The sequence below is a fragment of the Ursus arctos genome, unplaced genomic scaffold, assembly GCF_023065955.2.
Source record: "Ursus arctos isolate Adak ecotype North America unplaced genomic scaffold, UrsArc2.0 scaffold_7, whole genome shotgun sequence".
Taxonomy (NCBI): domain Eukaryota; kingdom Metazoa; phylum Chordata; class Mammalia; order Carnivora; family Ursidae; genus Ursus; species Ursus arctos.
The window spans coordinates 9512574-9527408 of record NW_026623089.1 but is presented as its reverse complement, the minus strand read 5'-3'; the positions used below and the strand labels follow the sequence as shown (position 1 = coordinate 9527408).

General features: G+C 37.6%; 1 protein-coding gene across 34 annotated transcripts in view; it reads right to left on the bottom strand.

The window, feature by feature from the left end:
- Window positions 1-14835, bottom strand: part of ATE1 (arginyltransferase 1) — a 224508-nt gene that overhangs the window by 153733 nt on the left and 55940 nt on the right. The window lies entirely within an intron of this gene.

The following is a 14835-nucleotide window of genomic DNA, read 5'->3' as shown; positions in this document are numbered from 1 at the left end:
GCCCCCATACTGCCAGCCAGGCCTGATCTGTGACGACCACGTACTGACAAGCCATATGATCCCATTATTTTTTCTAGGTAAGAGTTCCTGTGTAAATACAAAAGGGCTGTAACACTTCCCCTTTCTGGCCAAAGGAAAATAAAGTTATTTCCTTACCATTATCTTAATATAACTATAATCCCACAAAAGAAATGGAGAGATTTCAGAATATTACCATTTATCTATAAGTAGCTGAGTGACATTTTTCATTTTAAAATTCAGTATGACTTTATTCTTTTTAAAGATTTTATTTATTTTTAGACAAAGAGCACACGGGGTGGGGGGGGGGAGGAGAGGAGGAGGAGAGGGAGAGGGAGAGAATCTCAAGTAGACTCCCTGCTGACCATGGAGCCTGATGGGGGCTCAATCTCACAACCCTGAGACACTGTGACCTGAGCTGAAACCAAGAGTAGGACTCAACCCAACTGAGTCACCCAGGTGCCCCTAAAATTCAATATGTTTTTAAACGTAACTGTTGTTACATGAAAATCATAAAAACATGAAATCATAAAACATAAAAAAATTATGACACACCATAAAAATGCTTTGCTAGAGACTAAATAGGGATGTTAGAGATTAACAATTTAAGTGAACAAATACAACAGCCCATGTATATTATTTTCATACAGCTAAAATCACAGATAATATGTATGGATAAAAGTAGATGAGAATGAAGAAAAATGACATAAGCTGGTCTACTAATATTAAAACCAGAAAAAAAAAACATTACAAGATAGTAAATCTACAGATCAGTATCTCTCATAACACAGATGCAAAAATCCTCAACAAAATATCAGTAAATCAAATCCAACAACGTATAAAAAGAATTATATACTGTGACAAAGTGGGATTTATCCCAGGTACAGGAGGCTGGTTCAACATTAGAAAAGTAATTTTTTTAAAAAAGCAATTAATGTAATCCATCATGAAAACAGGCTAAAGGAAAAAATCCTATGATATATAAATTGATGCAGAAAACACCTCTGACAAAATCCAACATCCATTCATGACTGAAAACTCAACAAATTAGGGGCACCTGGGTAGCTCAGTTGGTTAAGTGTCTGCCTTCAGTGCAGATCATGATCCCAGGGTTCTAGGATTTAGCCCCATGTCGGGGCCCCTGCTCAACAGGGGAGTTTGCTTCTCCCTCTCCCTCTTCCCCTGCTTGTGCGCTCTCTCTCTCGAATAAAAAAATATTTAAAAAAAACCAACAACTCAACAAACTAGGAAGAGAAAGGAACTTCATCAGCTTGATAAAGGACATATACAACAAATCTACAGCTGACATCAAACTTAATGGTAAGAAAATGGATGCTTTCCCCAATAAGATCAGGAACAAGGCTATGATATCCTCTCTCATCGCTCCTATTTAACATCATATTGGAAATCCTAGCTACTGTAATAAAATAAAAAAGGAAATAAAAGGTATAAAGATTGGGAAGGAAAAAAATTAAATTGTCCTTGTTCACAAATGACATGATTTACTATGTGGAAAATCCCAAAGAATCAACAAGAGAAAATGGAAATAATAAACAATTACAGCAAGGTCACAGGATACCAAGTTAACAATCTAAAGTCATTTGCTTTACTATATACCAGCTGTAACTGGAATTTGAAATTAACAACCCAATACCACTCATAAAACCAAAAAAATTACATGGCTAAGTATAAATCTAACAAAATATGTACAAAATATATATGCCAAAAATTCTGACAGAAGGAATCAAAGAAGAGGTAACTAAATGGAAAAATATTACATGTTCTTAGGTTGGAAGACTCAACATTGGTAAGATATCCATTCTTTCCAAGTTGGTTCACAGATTTAATGCAATCCCAATCCAAATCTCAGGAAACTATCTTGTGGATATCAACCAATTTGTCTAACATATAAAAAGGCAGAAGACCTAGAATAGCCAACATAATACTGAAGAACCAAGTTGAAGGTCTGACCCTACCTGATGTCAAGACTTACAATAAAGCTGGGGCGTCCGGATGGCTCAGTCGGTTAAGCATCCGACTCTTGGTTTCTGCTCAGGTCATGATCTCGGGGTCATGAGACAGAGCCCAGTGTTGGGCTCTGCGCTTAGTGCAGATTCTGCTTGCGATTCTCTCTCCTCTTTCCTCTCCCTGCCCTTCCCACTTGTGCGCGCTCTCTCTCTCTCTCTCAAATAAATAAATCTTAGAAAAAAAAAAAGACTTACAATAAAGTTACAATAATCAAGATAGGGTGATACTGGCCAAAGAACAGACAAGCAGAACAGTGTAACAGAATAGAGAGCCCAGAAACAGACCCACATAAATATGGCCGACTGACCTCTGACAAAGGAGCAAAGACAGTTCAACAGAGAAAGGACAGTCTTTACGACAAACGATGCTATAACAACTGAACACCCAAATGCAAAAAAGTCTAAATCTAGACACAGACCTTACAACTTTCAAAAAAATTAGCTCAAAATGCACCATAAACCTAAATGTAATGCAAAACTATAAAACTTCTAGATGATAACACAGGAGAAAATCTAGGTGACCTTGGGTTTTGCGATGAGTTTTTAGACACAATGCCAGAAGCACAATCCATGAAAGAAATAACTGACAAGCTGGACTTCATTAAAATTAAAAACTGCTCCGTGAACCACACTGTTAGAAGAATAAAAAGTGAAGCCACTGACTGGAGAAAATTGCAACACATGCATTGGATAAAGGACTGGTATTCAAGAATAGAAAGACTCTTAAAAAATTCCACAGTAAAAAAACAAACAGCCCAATTAAAAACTGGGCAAAGTATCTGAGCAAACACCTCACCAAAGAAGAGGTACAGGTGGCAAATAAGCATATGAAAAGATGCTCGACATCATTTGTTGGGGAATGGAAAAGAAAAAACAATGAGACAGCACTACCCAACTATTAGAATGGCTGAAATCCAAAAACCTGAATATTAAATGCTGGCCAGGATGCGGAACAGAAGGGACTCTCATTCATTGATAATGGAATGTAAAATGGAATGGACACTCTGTGGAGGATGGTTTGAGAGTTTCTGACTAAGCTGAACATAGTGTTACCATATAAAACAGTACTCATGCTCATAGGTATTTATCCAGTTTGTCTGAAAACTCAGATCACACAAAAACCCAAAGGCCTGCATGTGAATGTTCCTAACAATTTTATTCATGATTACCCCAAACTGGAAGCAACCAAGATATGCTTTAGTAGGTGATAAACAAATCATGATATATGGAATACTATTCATCAATCAGAAGAAATACTCAAGCCACAAACACACAAAATGAAGAAACCTTAAATGCATACTAAGTGAAAGAAGCCAGTCTGAAAATGCTACCTACATACATTCCAAATATATTTCTGTAAAAGGCAAAACTATTGAGACAGGAAAAAGATCAGTGGTGGCCGTGAGTGTGGGGGATTTGGAGGCAGGATGAACAGATGAAGCGCGGGGGACTTTCAGGGTGAAACTAGTCTGATTCTGTACTGGTGGATACGTGATATTATGCACTTATCAAAACTCAGAACCTTACAACACAAAGAGTGAGCCTTAACGGATGGAAACTAAAAGAAAATCATTGAGGAGATTAAGGGATCCCAGGAATGAACAGAAATAGGACAAGAGAATCTAAATGTATTACAAATCTAAGAAGCAAACTGCCTGAAAGCGGTTGGGAGGGGAAAGATGCTGACCTCAGTAACCTTTGGGGTCTATAAGGATGAAGGCCAAGAGAAATCTGCCACAAGCATTGTATTCTACCTGATAAAGCTGTTTTACATGAGACTACAGGTTAACAATTCTAACACTGATACACATGTCTACTGTAAATGGATGGAGATTTCTCACTATTGGAGTGGGAATTTACAGAAAAGCAAGATCAGATCCATGGGGTAACAGATCAGAATTGGAGACATGAGTCTCCACTATATTAAGCTAAACTGTTTAGCTTAGTAGAGACAAGATGGTTACACACAAAAATATTCATATGTCTGTATATATCAAAGATATGTTCATACAATAAGAGTTAGTACACACATATTATTTTTTCACTGTCAGATGAGAAGGCCTGAAGAAATGACACCCTAGTAGCAACAAGCACACCTGGATATGTGAAAGAATTAATAAGCAAAGTTATTTCTCAGAAGTTCCTCCACTGCAAGGATTTAGATGATAACAGGAAAAAATATAACAGAGCTCACCATTAGCTACACAGAAGAAAAAACATCTTAAAGGCTGGGGAAGAATGGCAAGGTTTATAGACGAGAGAGCTGTGCAGTAGGGCACCAAAGGCACTCTGTAGAAACGGCATCAATATTAATAGGCCAATTTAGGCTTCTAGTTAAACTGCTCCCCAAATGGGTGTATATGTACTCTGATAAAGTACAACTATCTCCTGACCCACCTGCCTCCACGTACCTCGCTTGGCTTAAAAAAACACTGTTAAGACTCAAAGGAACAGACAAAGGGGGAGTCATGAGCCAGGGACCAGAGGCAGCATTTATTTGTTGGGGAGACTTAACCATGGGTTCAAAGACAGTAATAGGAAAGGTCTTCAGGGACTTTAAGAAAACAGAACCTGCACTGTCCTCCCAAGACGTCCAAAAGGACCTCTCCCAGACCACGCCTGCTCACACAAAAATCTACAATTAGACAATTAGTGTCCTGCATTTTTTTAAAATGGCAGTTCATGGAAGCCCCTAAAGGAAATCATTTTAAGCACGTGATTAAAAGTCTGCATTATTTTAAAAGAACTTATTCCTGCAATTGTTCTGCCTTTTGTTAACAGTTTCACGAAACACTGAAGTTCAGATTCATTTTATTTTATTTTTTAAGTTTTATTTATTTATTTGAGAGAGAGAGAGAGAAAGCCCAAGCACGTGTGGGGGTAGGGACAGACGGTGAGACAGAATCTCCAGCCAACTCCCCACTGAGCGTGGAGCTGAGGCAGGACTGGCTCTCAGGACCCCAAGATCATTACCTGAGCCGAAATCAAAAGTTAGACACTTAACTGGACACTTAACTGACTGAGCCATCCAGGCAACCCATCGGGATTCATTTTAAAAATAAAAACACAAAGATGTGCTAAACCACTATGATATCAAAATCTACCTAATTTCTTAAAAAAGAAAACTCAAAACTCATTTGAAGATCTGAAATAATATGGTGTATAAGAAATAAAGAAAATAAATGAATTTAAGTTGGAAAATACAAATAGCAATACTCATGGCTACCACATATCACGCAGCCTTGTATAAGTGATTTAAAAATCAAATGTGGGGTGCCTGGGTGGCTCAGTCGTTAAGCATCTGCCTTCAGCTCAAGGCGTGATCCTGGCGTTCTGGGATCGAGCCCCGCATCAGGCTCCTCCTCTGGGAACCTGCTTCTTCCTCTCCCACTCCCCTGCTTTGTGTTCCCTCTCTCTCTCTGGCTGTCTCTCTCTCTGTCAAATGAATAAATAAAATCTTTAAATTAATTAATTAATTAAAAATTAAAAAAAAAAATCAAATGTAACCAATTCCTAATTTGTTGGCAGACAATCAGTACACTAAAGATGGCCACCAACTTAACACACTTCCTGGCTCACAGCTATATTATATGGTAGATATAATGACAATCTACCTGGAAGACTCCAGCCCTGTTTCTAGTTATGTCTAAAAGCACGTGAAATTAAAATACTTTAAGGACCAATTCTGAGAAAATATATGGTGATTGGAGATGTAGTTCCCACCAAAGAACATTCCACTCTCCTCTAATCAGAATCCTCTAAATGTCCAGGAAAAGGAAAACCACTCCATAACCATGTACTTCTATTCACTGACACAACACTCAGGTAGCTCTTCTGGGAGGTGAGAGAATGGTACTTAACACAAGGTCTGCTTTTAATGAGTCCTTGTTCCCCTGGCAAAATCCCCCCCCCCCCAAGAAGACAACTGTAGCCTTGAACTAGCTGGGGACATTACCTGATGGGTTTAACTACTAAAAGGCATTGTAATCACCACCACCAAGAAATATTTTGTCTTTCTAGGTTACTTTTATGGGGCTGACTCTGATAGTAACAGAAACTGTGAGCACTCTGTTTGATATCCTGCTAGATGTCAACATTTTACAACCCAGCTTACATTACAGGGGACAAATTTATTGATCCTAGGCTTCAAAATATCCAATTATCTTAGTAAGGTATTATAAATTAAATAATGCTAACTCTGTAACAAGACTGTACCAAAATTATTAGTCTATGCAGGCTTATTCTGATATGATTATTTCCAGTCACCACCTGTATTTCAATTCAAAGACAATTACATTTAAATGATGCTAAGAAAAGAAAGTGCACGTAAAAGTTATATTATTTTCTTTCACGGTATTTTAAGCAACACTTTCTCTACTCATAAAGAAAACATGTAAAAGTTAATTTTACTAAGTAATATAAATGACTTAATTTTTATAGCCTTAAGATTAGGAAGAATTCCTATGATGTTCCTACTCACACAATTCTCTCAAGTTGCTACACAGTACTTTACGGAGGGTAAACCTCTAAATGCCTCAATTTCATCAGAATCCCTGAGTTGATGAAGATTAGCTGGTCATCGGAGAGGAACAAACTATACCAACTGCCTCAATTTCTGTTGATAAACTCAATAAACAACAACTCAGTAGCATCTAACTTAAAAATTTTAATCAGCTCCTATTGACTATGTCCATGACACTGATACCATGACAACCTCTATGCACTTCCAAATTGGGAGAAAGAACCGAATTAAACAAAATTTTAAGATAAAATAAGCTAACTACAGTACATTCATATGAGGAACTATTATATAATAAATAAAAACTATTTTTACCAAGAATTTTTAATAACATTATAAACATTTCTCCAAGTTCAGTGAAGACAACATAAAGTGGCATGTATGATTCCAACCACATGAAAAATTTCTCCATGTGTGTGTATAGCACATACACACAAACGTATAAAGATGTGAAAAAACATCAAGTCCCGTCAGTACAAGTTTCATGGATTATATTCTTTTCTCCATTTATTTTTAATAAAAATGCATTAATGTATAATTAAGAGTTTTAAAAACCGAGGTTGAAGAATTACTAGTAAGTGTTAAAAAAAAAAAACAGTGGTATCTGATATTTGATAAAGGCCAAAAAAATGACTGCATAGGGGCGCCTGGGTGGCGCAGTCGTTAAGCGTCTGCTTTCAGCTCAGGGCGTGATCCCAGTGTTCTGGGATCAAGCCCCACGTCAGGCTCCTCCATTAGGAGCCTGCTTCTTCCTCTCCCACTCCCCCTGCCTGTGTTCCCTCTCTCGCTGGCTGCCTCTTTCTCTGTCAAATAAATAAATAAAATCTTTAAAAAAAAAAAATGACTGCATGTTCTTTTTTCATTTATTTTTTATTTAAATTCAATTTAGTTAACATATAGTGTATTATTAGTTTCAAGGGTAGAATTTAGTGATTTATCAGTTGCATATAACACCCAGTGTTCATTCCATCAAGTGCCCTCCTTAATGCCCATCACCCAGTCACCCCATCTCCCCACCCTCCTCCCCTCTAGCAACCCTTAGTTTGTTCCCTAGAGTTAAGAGTCTCTTAAGGTTTAAGTGCAGTTCTAGGCTTGATTTTCTATTGACTGAGTTATTTTACAATTTGGTTGGGGCAGAGGTTAACTTACAGCTTTCTGTCCAGTGGAACAAGTAACCCAAAAACTTACAGTTTAATGCCCTGTAACTCAGTAATCAGTTGTTTTTATCTAACTTAGCGATCTCATCTCAAGCTCTTATTAAATTGTGTGTGTGTGTCTATCTCAGTGTCTGTATTTTCACAAATGTTCCTTGCACCAGTTTTAATGTGTTACTGGTTCTTGTACTAATTAATGAGTCAAATAAAATTTGACATGTATTCATGCTCTGTTTGTATGATTATCATGCTATTACCTTTCTGAAAATGTAGTTTAACAGTTTTGGAGGTGACCTACTGAGAAGCTCAAATGAACAGTTAATGGAGCTAAGAAACTCGCCAAGTGCCCTCCCAGTGAAGCCTAGCCTGTCTTTTCTTGACTCTCAAAGACATTCCCACAGAGCAACAGAGCTCCAACTGTGCTGTGTTTCTCTGTCTTTTTCTCCCTCTCCACTAAGTTTGTGCTTTTGATTTTGTTTCTGGTTCTCCTACGACCAGTAACTTATCCCCTTAGTGGCAGCGATAGTTAGATTTGGCTTACGGTCTGTTGGATGAATGATGTAGATCCATTCTCCGTTGACTGAGAGGAGACAGAGACTCTGGTTTATTAGGGGTTTTTTTGTCTGTATATTTGTGAGTTCAATCAATTAAGGAGAACAGCTCTCTGAGATCTGAACCAATGAGTTTCTGTGTTTACTTGTGACCTGTAGCTCAAGTTGCAGAACTGGAGCTCAGAGCTCTAAGCGTCTGTGAATCTGTGATTCAGAAAAGTCTTTATTTCTTATTGTATGTGCAATATTTTCCTGCCTTCGGAGGGCATTAATGAATCATACTATCGCATCTCCTTATTAGAGGAGCTCTGTAAAATTGATTTATAGACATAAGTAAACATTTATATAAATCAAATATTCTCTAAATTCACAGAAAATAAACTCCTTACAGAAACTGCTAGCTCAGAAACATTTTTAAAATAAATCAAACTTTGGTTTAAGAAAGAAAAAAGTCGGGGGGGGGGGCCTGGGTGGCTCAGTTAAGCGTCTGCATTCAGCTCAGATCATGATCTCAGGGTCCTGGGATGGAGCCCTGAGTCGAACTCCCTGCTCAGCAGGGAGCCTGCTCCTCCCTGTCCCTCTGCTTCCCCCTCCCCCTGCTCATTTTCTCTCTCTCTCAAATAAATAAAATCTTAAAAAAGAAAAAATATATAAAAAAGGCATGTCTTTTCTCACATTTATTAGTATTAGGTATAATATATGAATAGATTTTTAAAATAATGAGTTTGTTTTCTAAAGAAGAGAAGAGTTTAAATTTCTAAAACCACTCACTGGTTTATTAATCAAAAAAGTTAACATCATTCTTACATAATGCTCATGATTTTGAAACATGTAGTTTGTGTTCAACTGAATTAAATTATAATTCTGACATTTAAAAATCTTTTTAAATTGTGGTAAAATACATATAACATTTACCATTTTCAGCATTTTTGAATGTACATTCACATGGGCAACCACTGCCACTATCCACCCACAGAACTTTTTCATCATCCCAAACTGAAACTCTGTATTCGCTAAACTACTAACTCCCCACCTCCACCCTTCCCAGCCCTGGGAACCTCTGTCCTACTTTCTGTCTCTATGCATTTGCCTACTCTAGCTATGTCAGGTAAGTGTAATCACACAGTATTGGCCTTTTTGTGACTGGCTTCTTTCACTTAGCATAATGTCCTCAAGGTCCATCCATGTCAGAGCCTGTGTCAGAGTCTCCCTCCTTGTTAAGGCTGAATAATATTCCATGGTATGCACAGACCACCTTCTGTTTCTCTCTTCATCTGTTCATAGACACTTGGGTTGCTTCTACCTTTTGGCTATTGTGAACAATGCCTCTATGACACTGGTTTACAATATCTGAGCCCCTATTTTCAATTTTTTTGTGAATACACCTAGAAGAGAAACTGCTGGATCATATGGCAAATCAATTAATTTTTTAAGGAACTGCCACTCGTTTCCCAAGGAGGCTGCATCATTTTACATGCGTACGAGGAATTCACAAGGGTTCCAATTTCTCCAAATCCTTGTCAACATTTATTGTTTGCTGTGTTTTTCATAGTAGCCATCCTAATGGGTGTAAAGGTGGTATCTTATTGTGGGTTTGATTTGTGGTTCCCTAATGACTAGTAGTGTTGACCAACCGACAAACATTTTTATATATTGTTTTACGGCGGCTTAAACATAACTTCTAAGATTCTTAAATAATTTTAAAATGTGGATTAATATAAATCAACAAATGTAATGAACAACCTTTGGATAACTAGATTCTAAGTAAGAATGAACACTAAAACAATGAGCATAATATTTATAAATTTGTCCTACTTATTTCTATATGCTCTAGAATAACTGTATCTTTGGGTCATGTCAATAAACACGTTCATCTTTGCTACTTTGAGAAGGTGTAAAAGGGATGCATAAGAAATTTGTGATGTTTGTATTTATGCACTTTCCCAGTCTACTAAGATGCTTATATAATCAGGTAATTCTCAATGACCTACCTCCCAGTTTCGAGAACCCAAAGCTATTACTTTATTAAAAGATACAATTCAGATGTACCATATTAAAGGCAAAAATAAGAGAGAAATACATTTGGGTACACAAGGTAACAGGATAACACTTGTTTTTATAGAAGAGAATGAGGAGAATTGTTGCAAGTGTCAGCTTGCTTCAGAACATAAAAAAAGCACAGTGAAAGACAAAACTGGAGGGACTGCAGCAAGTAGTTAAGTCGAGGGAAGTGTATTCTATTTGCCTATTTATATTGCCTGAGTCTGAAAAGAAGCTACAGTTGACCTTTGAAGAACATGGGGGTTGGGGCACCAACACCCCCACCCAGCACAGTCGAAAATTCACAAATAACCTTTGACTCCCAAAAACTTAACTACAAACAGCCTGCTATTGACAGGAAACGTAACTGATGACAGAAACAATTATTTTGTGTAATATGTATTATATACTGTGTTCTTCCAATAAAGCTCGAGAAAATATTAATAAAATCATAAGAGAAAATACATTTACAATACTATACTATAAAAAAAGCCATGTATTAGTGGATCCATAGTTCAAACCTGTGTGGTTCAAGAGTCAACTGTACAAAATATGTTAAAATGTTGGCTAAGTTCACTCAGTTTGAGGGAGCTCTTCATTTAAGACACCCTTACTCACTTTAAAAATGAAAAAGGAGGGTTGGGGTGATAAAAGGGCTTGTCCAAGGTCAAAAGAAACCCATTTAGAGGAATGAGAAGGACCCAAACCTGGACTTCTCAACTTTGGGTTTGGTGTTTTCCTCACTGGACACTGCTTCTGTGGTGCCCCATGTCAGAACACAGCACAATACAGTAACATGTTCTATTTAATGTAATGACTTAACATATTTCAGCAACTTACTAAACCAAAGGATGAATCAAGAAATGTATTTCTCAATGACATAATTCTTAGGAAATGAAATGCCGCTTCAAAGCAAGCAAAAAGGTCTACCCTAATATTTATAATTTAAAACTAGAAGTACTGTGATGACAAAAATTTGAACTTTACAGAGCTTAAATCACTGAGGAATGATTTACAGTAAATGTGTCTAATAAGTGTGACAGAAATAAGAAAGGAACTTATTTTTGCATTTCTATTGCAGAACAAATACGTAAAAATTAAGATATTAATCCGTTAACTGTTTACTTTGACATTTCCTTATATTTTTAAATCCTAAATATCCAATGAAAAGACTTTTAGTGAGGCACCACAAAACCCTTAAAAGGAAAAGTAGTAGAACCTCAAACTTCACAATTCCACAAACTAGTCAATATTTATTGAACACTGTAACACCTTAGAATTAAAAGTATCTTAATGAAACTTACTTAATGTCAGTTCAATTTGAGACTTGCTTTTCTAATCTTTCTTACAGAGGGGAAAAGCATCCCCCCAGTGACAACCCAATCTGATATTTTTATTTAGAACTGAATGAGTACAAACACCCAACAAGAATGACATCTCCATGGAAACTAATCCACCCCAGGATATTTACAATTCAAACACTTTCTGAAGCATTCATGCACGTTTAATGGGTAATGAAAATCATCAAGGCAGATGACCCTAATTTTGAAAACAGTTAAAAGACCCTGGGAGTAATGATGAAAACCACTACTTGCTATAGGAAGACTGATCTGGCAAAAAGGTTATCTAGAATGGACTTCGATTTTAAGATGGCTAACCTAATCTAAGCCCCATGCCAGAAAAATCTTCAACAAGGAAATTTACGGCATTTTTCTTTTAGGTCTGGTTTTCTATTCTAGTATGTTTTCTCTTATTCTCAGAATAAATTTGGATATTTTTATCATAGGAGATTGGTTTCCAGAAAAAAGACTTCCAGTTTATACAATTTCACTATAAAACATAAGGTTTCATATAACATTGGCTCAACTATCGTGTGATATCCAGAAGCAAACTGGAAGTAAATTCATGTATTCAACCCACACTTACTGAGTGCCTGTGTGAGCCCAGGGAATACTGTTCTGACTACCACCTAGAAGATGTTGAAGCCCTACTTACTGAAGTAAATAGAGGGCAAACAGGAATGTCTTCAGTTCAACTGATTCTTTGTCAGCGGCCTCAGGAGCAGTCCTGCCCCCAGCCACAACGGCCCAACAGCCTTCAGACCTAACCGAATGGGAGAGCAATCAAATGATAATCCCAGTGAGTTGGGGGATCTGGTTCCAGAATTCTAACTGGTATCTCTGCCCAACACTACTCAGTCTGATGTTATCATATATGGGACTCAGCCTGAAAACTACATGACTCTTCCCCAACCCACGAAACTAGAAAAACAGCGCCCCTTACTTGTACCTCCCTTTGCCCAGTGGATCACGCCACAGCCTAGCTTTCCTTTTCTAATCATTCAGTACCAACAGTAGCCTAACAACCATTCTCTGAGATCTAGCCCCCATTCAGATACCTCTGTCTGCTCTGGTCCTGGCTCTCTACACACAGCTGGTGCTCCCAGGCCCCAGACCAGACAGCAGGTGAAAGAAAGCTCCTCCAGGTCACTCAGCTGAACCCTCTTCCTAGCCTTCTCTCCACGGCTCTCCAGTTCAGGCCAGCTCTTTGGCTATCAGACCCTCAGCATCCTCCTTGTTTGGTAAAATTGTTTTAACTCCCCTCCCAAGTTTAACAGCTCAATCTTCTCCACTTCACCCCTCCACCGCTACCTCTACAAGCTCCCTTCAATTGTATAGGACCTAGTTAGGGTAACAGTCACTCCCTCTTCCAAATTCTGGCCACCGGAGATACCCTGACATCTACCAGAGCCACCCCACACAATGATACTTCATTTGGTTGCAGACTGAAGAGATGGTTAGGTTTTTATGATCCTTTTTTTTCCTGCTGCTACCTGCAGCTTGCAATCAATGTACATACACACACCCAAATATCCACATTATTTCACTTTATCACAGAGCTCCAAGTAAGAAGTAGCTCTCAACTTCAAAAAAGGCTTGGAAAGATGGTTTTACAAGCTATCAAAAAATACTAATGGCTAACACTTAAAATCAGAGTATTAACTGCATAGCTAATATTTAAATACTCCTCAAAACACATCTATTTCAATATATAATACTATATTGGGGAATACTAAAACTGCGAACACTACAGCACAACTAGGGATGCACTTAGGAAGCTAGGTATTAAGCTGAATCAGATCTTTTCTACATTTTAGAAAATTAAAGGATGAAGAAATGATATATGCCTTTTTTCCCCCAGCTTTATTTACACATAATAAAATTCACCCATTTTAAGGGTAAGTTCTGTGATTTTTAGCCAACTTATAAAATTGTGGAATCATCACCACAATCCAATTTGGGATCATCTCTATCACCCCCAAAATTCCTATGAGCCCCCTTTGTACTTAATCCTCCACTCCTACCTCTAATTCCACTGATCTGCTTTCTGACTCTCTAAATTTCCCTTTTTTGGTAATTCATTTAAATTGAAACACAATATGTAGCCCCCTGTGTCTGGCTTCTTTCACATAATGTTTTCAAGGTTCACTCATGTTGTAACCCGTATCATAATTGGTGCCTGTTTACTGCTGAACAGCATTCCACCGTATGGACGGACATTTAGCCACTCACCAGTTGACAGACATTTGAATTGTCCAGCTTCTGGCCATTATGAATAATGCTACTATGAACATTCACATCCAAGTCTTTGGATATCTATTTTCATTTTGCTTGGGTATATTCCTATATTTTTCGGTCATATAGTAACCCTATTTTTAATATTTTGAGGAAATGCAAAATCATGGCTATACCATTTTAACAATTCCCATAATGTATAAGGTTGCCAATTTCTCCATATTTTGCCAACACCTGCTACTGTCTTTTGATTATAGCCATTCTAGTGGGTTTGTGGTGGTATCTCATTGATGGTTTTAATCTGCATTTCCCTAATGGATGGTAAGCATCTTTTCATGCACTTACTATTTGTATGTTTTCTCTGGTGATTTCACCAGAGAAATCTTTTGCCTATTTTTTGACATGTCTGTCTTGTTATTATTGAGCTATGAGTTCTTTCTGTTATTGAGTCTAACAATTCCATTGTGATCAGAGATGATTTCAATCCTTTTCAATTACTGAGACCTGTGTAATGGTACAGCATCTGATCTGTCTTACTGAATGCTCCCCGTGTACTTGAAAAAATATGTAGTTTATCATTGTTGGCTACAGTGTTCAACAGAGATCAACGAAGTAAAACTGTGTGATAGTACTGTTCACGTCTTTTATAGTCCTTCTAGTTTTCTAATTGTTCTGGAGAAACTTGTCCTAAAGTCTCCAACTATAACTATGGATTGGACTCTTTCTCCTTTCAGTTCCACTGGTTTTTGCCCCATGTATTCCTGGGCTCTATTATTGTCTCACATTTTGGATTACTGTGTCTTTATATGACGAACCAACCATTTTATCTCTATGAAACCTCCCTCTCCCTTTCAGATGCCAGCCCTTGCCCTGAAGTCTACCTTGTCAGATATGAGTATAGCCATTCCAACTTTCTTACGATTAGCATTTGCAGTTTGCCTTATTCTGGCC